General features: G+C 42.7%; 1 protein-coding gene across 2 annotated transcripts in view; it reads left to right on the top strand.

Moving 5' to 3' along the window:
• Positions 1–1,690: 1,690 nt before the first annotated feature.
• Positions 1,691–6,670, top strand: part of SRRM3 (serine/arginine repetitive matrix 3) — a 471,986-nt gene continuing 467,006 nt past the window's right edge. For both annotated transcript variants that reach the window (XM_044286538.1, XM_044286537.1), the window contains exon 1: positions 1,691–1,821. The gene's annotated coding sequence lies outside the window, so the exon portion shown is untranslated. The remainder of the gene's footprint in view (positions 1,822–6,670) is intronic.

The following is a 6,670-nucleotide window of genomic DNA, read 5'->3' as shown; positions in this document are numbered from 1 at the left end:
AATCTAACTTATGGATCCAAAACACCTTTTGTTGTGCCATGTGACACAGTTCCCACCATGTCTGGGAACCAGAATGTGTTTGAGGCCTTGGAATCTAATTTGACTGAATGACCACTTTCTATATAGTGTTTTGGCACCTGGAGGTTCAGTGGGTTTTTCGTGTATAATAGTTTTTTGCTGAGAAATCCTAGTATGCCATCTATAGGGTGTTTTATTATTAGGAGTGCTGGGTACTAGTACTTACTTACATCCCATACACGCAATAGCTTCCTTCTAGATCATGTTAAGGGATGCAGAGAAACAGTTATGGCTGGACACCTCTATAGCAGCACTAGGTTTGATACATTTGTGCTGCCATATACGCCATTAATACCTGGGATCAGTGGCATATGATCAGGGGCAGATTGTCCATAGACACTACAGAGAAATTTCCTGGTAAGCCGATACCTAGTAGGCCCCAGGCCCTCCTCACCGGAGAGAGTCAGGTACATAATGATTTGATTCTCTCCTATGCACCTGTCTAGCAGCCTCAGGTGCCCTCCTGAATTCAAACGTATCGATGTCCTCAGGACAGTGATACAGTTCAATACTGTGGCACAGATAGTAGTAGTATTTTGTGCGACACTGTGGTATTTGGTTCAGCTGGGGCGGTATATTGCTCTGCACTATGGTATTGCTGGCCCTGCCTACTACTTTTGTCCCTGACTAATTATGTCACCTTGCCTTCTGTCAATTAGGACTCGCCTGCAACATGGGGCCACTTTTAGGTTTTTAGGGCCACTTTTATTTTCCAGTCCGCCCCTGCACGTGATGACCATTGTTGTGTTGGTCATCCTCCACCATTCATCTCAAACCAAGAGGAAAGGTGAGGAAGGACACATCTGTACCAGTGGCATACATAGAGAAGTAAGGGCCCCATAGCAAGGCTTAAACCAGGCCTCTCACACAGGGCAGAAGGGTTTCCGCCTAAACCTCTTTCAATGACCCATGGGCTATTTTTTCGACTGTCTCATTTCCTAAAATTTGTTCCTTTAGAGAGTAGAATCCTGACCAAATTTTCACTCCCAGTAGAAGAGGGTACGATCCCAGTAAGACAGGGCCCCCTCTTGCCTTGGGCCCCATAGCAGTTGCATGATCTGCCACTATGGTAGTTACGCCCCTGATCTGTACCATCATGCGCTAGGTCATCTATGCCCACCAGCTGTCTTCTATATAAGATGAATTGTGCGGTATGGTTATTGTATATAACATATTTCGAAATGCAATAAAATACTATTTTTGGGATCTCTTTGGGCATAAAACCTATTTTTCCATTTTGCCATGTGCAATAGAGAGGGAATCTGCAGTAGGGGTTTCCTGAAAAATGCATGAGTAGTCGAGGCTGCAATTCACTCTATTTTCTCCAGGCCCCAGTGTGTGTATCTTCTATAATATTAGGTTCTATATACTGCTATGTGCACCATGAAAAGACTCACATTCGCGGCAATAAGAGCAGACATGAAGTCGTCAGCTGCTTGGCCACTCCTTCACCCTAGGTGGCGCTGTGAGGGAGAGAAATGCTGGAGGCGCTCGGTTTCGCTCGAGTGTGTCTATGGTAATGAGCTGTCCAGCACTTCAGCAGCGACAAGGGCTTTTCTAGAGCTTGGAGGAGACGGACCCAGTTAGATGCACATTGACTTCCACAGTTTCGCCTCCTCGAAGCGCTGACCTGCAACTGACAGCCGCGACTCCCAATAGCGGCACAGCGAGCAGCCAGATAGCTGCCAGGAAGACTGCTGAGTGTCCCGGGGCTGCAGCCGAGGCACGGGATCCTGCTCCGAGGTGAGACCCGAGAGCCTAATGGCCCTCTGAAGGGGAGGGGAGGGGGGGCTGCCAGTGTTTACATAGCGGGGGTGCCCGGCCAGTGCTGCTGCAGACTACACAAAGACAAGGTGGTCGCCTCGTCTCCTGGGGACGGTCCAGGTGCTCCTGTGGGGGAGAGGAACAGATGGCTGGAGCCGGGGAGGGATCACATGGCATCCTCAATTATTTACACATTTCATTTTCCTGGGACTGCTGGATAACAATGGGGAATGCGGAGAAAGTTCCCACTCACCGGCACCTGAAGGGACTGCGGGTCCCAGTGCACTTTACCGAGGTGACTGGTCGGGCACTGGTCGGGGAGCTGTCAGTGCTGGACAGCTGCCTATGGGCACATGGCAGACACCAGTACCGCCAGTGGGAAAGAAGTCTGTAACACCGTATCTATCTATCTATCTATCTATCTATCTATCTATCTATCTGTCATCTATATCTATCTATCTATCTTCTATCTATCTATCTATCTATCTATTTAGTATCTAACTATCTATTATCTAGCTATCTATATGTCTATCTAACTACCTCATATCTATCACCTATCTATCTATCTATCTATCTATCTATCTATTATCTATATGTCTATCTATCTATCTATCTATCTATCTATTATCTATCTATCTATCTATCTATCTATCTGTCATCTATATCTATCTGTCATCTATATCTATCTATCTATCTATCTATCTATCTATCTATCTATCTATCATCTATCTATCTATCTTCTATCTATCTATTATCTATCTATCTATTATCTATCTATCTATCTATCTATCTATCTATTTAGTATCTAACTATCTATTATCTATCTATCTATCTATCTATCTATCTATCTATCTATCTCTGTCTATCTGGTCTTTCTCTATCATTCTGTGCTTCTATTTATCAGTATATTCCCTTCCATTAACTGTTGATCTGTCTATCCATCCCATCAGACCTTTAATATAGAATTACAGCATACCCCCCCTGATAACGGTTGGTGACTACTTCCTAGGGGTCATATATAAGAAAAGTCTTCTTCATTTTGGGGGACAGTGATCGCTGTGAGGTGTCACAGTGTGGGGGGCTATGTCCCACGCAGGATAGCTTCTTCCGCCTCTCTATTGCACACGTTTCGCATATGTCGCACAATCACCGTCACATCGCTAAAAGTTTTTATCACAAGGGTAAGAGCAGCGTCACCGTCTCCTCCGCTTTTCTGCATGTGGTGCCAGCATCTGCTCCATTTTGTAAGGCTTCATTCACCGGTGACCTTTCCACCCACGTGGCCAGCGCGGGGAGGGGCAGCTCCGCAGCACGGGGTCAGTTTATGTAGAATTAGGATGAGGAAGTCGTACTGTTCATCACAGCGATAATCTTCACCCCAGGCATGCATGGAAAGCAGATCCTCTCTATCATTCCTTTATTACTGATTTATAGTAGACTGCGTTTTCATTAACAGAGTCAATTAGGCAGATGTTTAGCCGCGTCTTGGTGTGTGATAGTATGGTAACCATAGAGGAGGCCATGACACTCCTATCTATGGGAGTACCTGCCTGTGCTCACAGTCTTCGTAGTGTCAAATGCTCCTTGTCAATTTTCCTGTTTCCAAGGAACCTGCACATCGGATCAACATTATTTATAAAGATCTAGCAGGGCTGGGTTTGTCAGCATAGTGGAGATGAGTATGACATTTTGGACAGCTCAATGGGATGTCATTATGTGGGTTTACTATTATCTGTCTTTACTCAGTGAGCTTTCATGTGGTGCAGAAAACACACACATACATACACATACATGTACATACACACATACATTTACATACATGTACATACACACACATATACACACACATGTACATACACACACAGACACATATGCATACATGCCCACACATATACATACACACACACACACAAACATATACACATACACATACACACACAAACATATACACATACACATACATGCACACACATAAATATACACGCACATACACACACATACATGCACATACACAGAAAGATACACACACATGCACACAAAGATACACACACATGCACACAAACATATACACACATGCACACAAACATACACACACATATGCACTCACACACATACACACAAACATATACACACATACACGCACATACACACAAAGGTATACACACACACACATGCACACAAACATACACACATACACGCACATACACACAAAGACATACACACATACACGCACATACACACATGCAAACAAACATACACACACATATGCACGCACACACATACACACAAACATATACACACATACACGCACATACACACACATAAACATATACACACATATGCACATACACACACATACATACACACACATACATTCACACACATACGCACACATATACACACACACATATACACACACATGTACATACACACACATACATACATACACACACATACGCACACATATACACACACACATACATACACACATACATACACACATGTATTTGATGCACTTGACTTGCAGTTTTCTGGATGTGACTGTTCCTTCATCCTATATACCTGCATCCATACATTTGTGACAGTTTGCCCTCTTCACTCAATGAGCTTTCATGTGGTGCAGAAAACACACACACACACATATACACACAAACATATACACACACAGACATACACACATACACACACATAAATAGACATACACACAATCTTACATACACACACACACATATACACACAAACTTACATACACATATACACACATACACACACACAGATATACATACACATACATACACACATATACACACACACAAACATACATACACACATACACATATACACTCACCTAAAGAATTATTAGGAACACCTGTTCTATTTCTCATTAATGCGATTATCTAGTCAACCAATCACATGGCAGTTGCTTCAATGCATGTAGGGTTGTAGTCCTGGTCAAGACAATCTCCTGAACTCCAAACTGAATGTCAGAATGGGAAAGAAAGGTGGGCTACAACAGCAGAAGACCCCACCGGGTACCATTCATCTCCACTAAAAATAGGAAAAAGAAGCTACAATTTGCATGAGCTCACCAAAATTGGACTGTTGAAGACTGGAAAAATGTTGCCTGGTCTGATGAGTCTCGATTTCTGTTTAGACATTCAAATGGTAGAGTCCGAATTTGGCGTAAACAGAATGAGAACATGTATCCATCATGCCTTGTTACCACTGTGCAGGCTGGTGGTGGTGGTGTAATGGTGTGGGGGATGTTTTCTGGGCACACTTTAGGCCCCTTAGTGCCAATTGGCCATCGTTTAAATGCCACGGGCTACCTGAGCATTGCTTCTGACCATGTCCATCCCTCATGACCATCATGTACCCATCCTCTGATGGCTACTTCCAGCAGGATAATGCACCATGTCACAAAGCTCGAATCCTTTCAAATTGGTTTCTTGAACATGACAATGAGTTCACTGTACTAAAATGGCCCCCACAGTCACCAGATCTCAACCCAATAGAGCATCTTTGGGATGTGGAGGAACCGGAGCTTCGTGCCCTGGATGTGCATCCCTCAAATCTCCATCAACTGCAAGATGCTATCCTATCAATATGGGCCAACATTTCTAAAGAATGCTATCAGCACCTTGTTGAATCAATGCCACATAGAATTAAGGCAGTTCTGAAGGCAAAAGGGGGTCCAACACCGTATTAGTATGGTGTTCCTAATAATTCTTTAGGTGAGTGTATATACACACATATACATACGCACATACACACACATACATACACACATATACATGCATACACACATACACACATTCACGCACACACACATACATACACATATACACACACACATGTATTTGATGCACTTGACTTGCAGTTTTCTTTGTGGATGTGACTGTTCCTTCATCCTATATACCTGCTTCCGTACAGTTGTGATGGTTTCCCCTATGAAGTAAATGGATATACAGATTGCACTTTCTTTCCGCACATGAATGTCTGTTATATGAAAAGCTCTGTCTTCCCGTAACTGGTTGAGTGGGAAAATGCTTTTTCACTATTTATTGTGACTTTTACAGACGCATAGCAACTAAATGCTTACTATCGGCACATGCCTGCACAGGTCGGCATCTCCTTATTTCTCTGAGGTACAGAGAATCTTCCAAGGAACATTTGATTGGTTTCCAGACCTGTGTGGAAGGAGATACTAGCATCTGGAAGATAACTGCATTGTATAATAGGCACCTAATTCTAGTAATACATTCCTACGTCTTCAATTCCGAGACTGGTCACCATCATTAAGTGTTTTCTCTTTCTTTCTTTCTTTCTTCTATCTATCTATCTATCTATCTATCTATCTATCTATCTATCTCATATCTATCTATCTATCTATCGATCTATCTAAAATAGGAAAAAAATGCAGCACATCCAAGTAGTGAAAAATGTGTGGTCCTTTATTCACCTATGCAATGTTTCAGTCCGCTTGCTGGGACCGTCCCAGGGACTGAAACGTTGCATAGGTGAATAGAGGACCACACATTTTTCACCACTTGGAGGTGCTGCTTTTTTCCCCTATTTTATGTTTATCACTGCGGTCAAGTGTGTACTGCTGGCACTGCTTCCTTGGACTGAGAATTAAGGTGTGCTGCCCTGATTTTTGCTCTTTTTGGATATCTATCTATCTAATATCTATTATCTATCATCTATCTATTATCTATCTCATATCTATCTATCTATCTATCTATCTATCTATCTATCTATCTATAATCCTTTCTATCTCTAGCTCACCCTTACACTTCTGCTTCCTCTTGCCATAAAGATGGAGCAT

The sequence above is a fragment of the Bufo gargarizans genome, chromosome 3 (assembly GCF_014858855.1).
Source record: "Bufo gargarizans isolate SCDJY-AF-19 chromosome 3, ASM1485885v1, whole genome shotgun sequence".
NCBI lineage: Eukaryota > Metazoa > Chordata > Amphibia > Anura > Bufonidae > Bufo > Bufo gargarizans.
The sequence above is the reverse complement of the archived record's forward strand: the minus strand, read 5'-3'. Positions and strand labels throughout refer to the sequence as shown.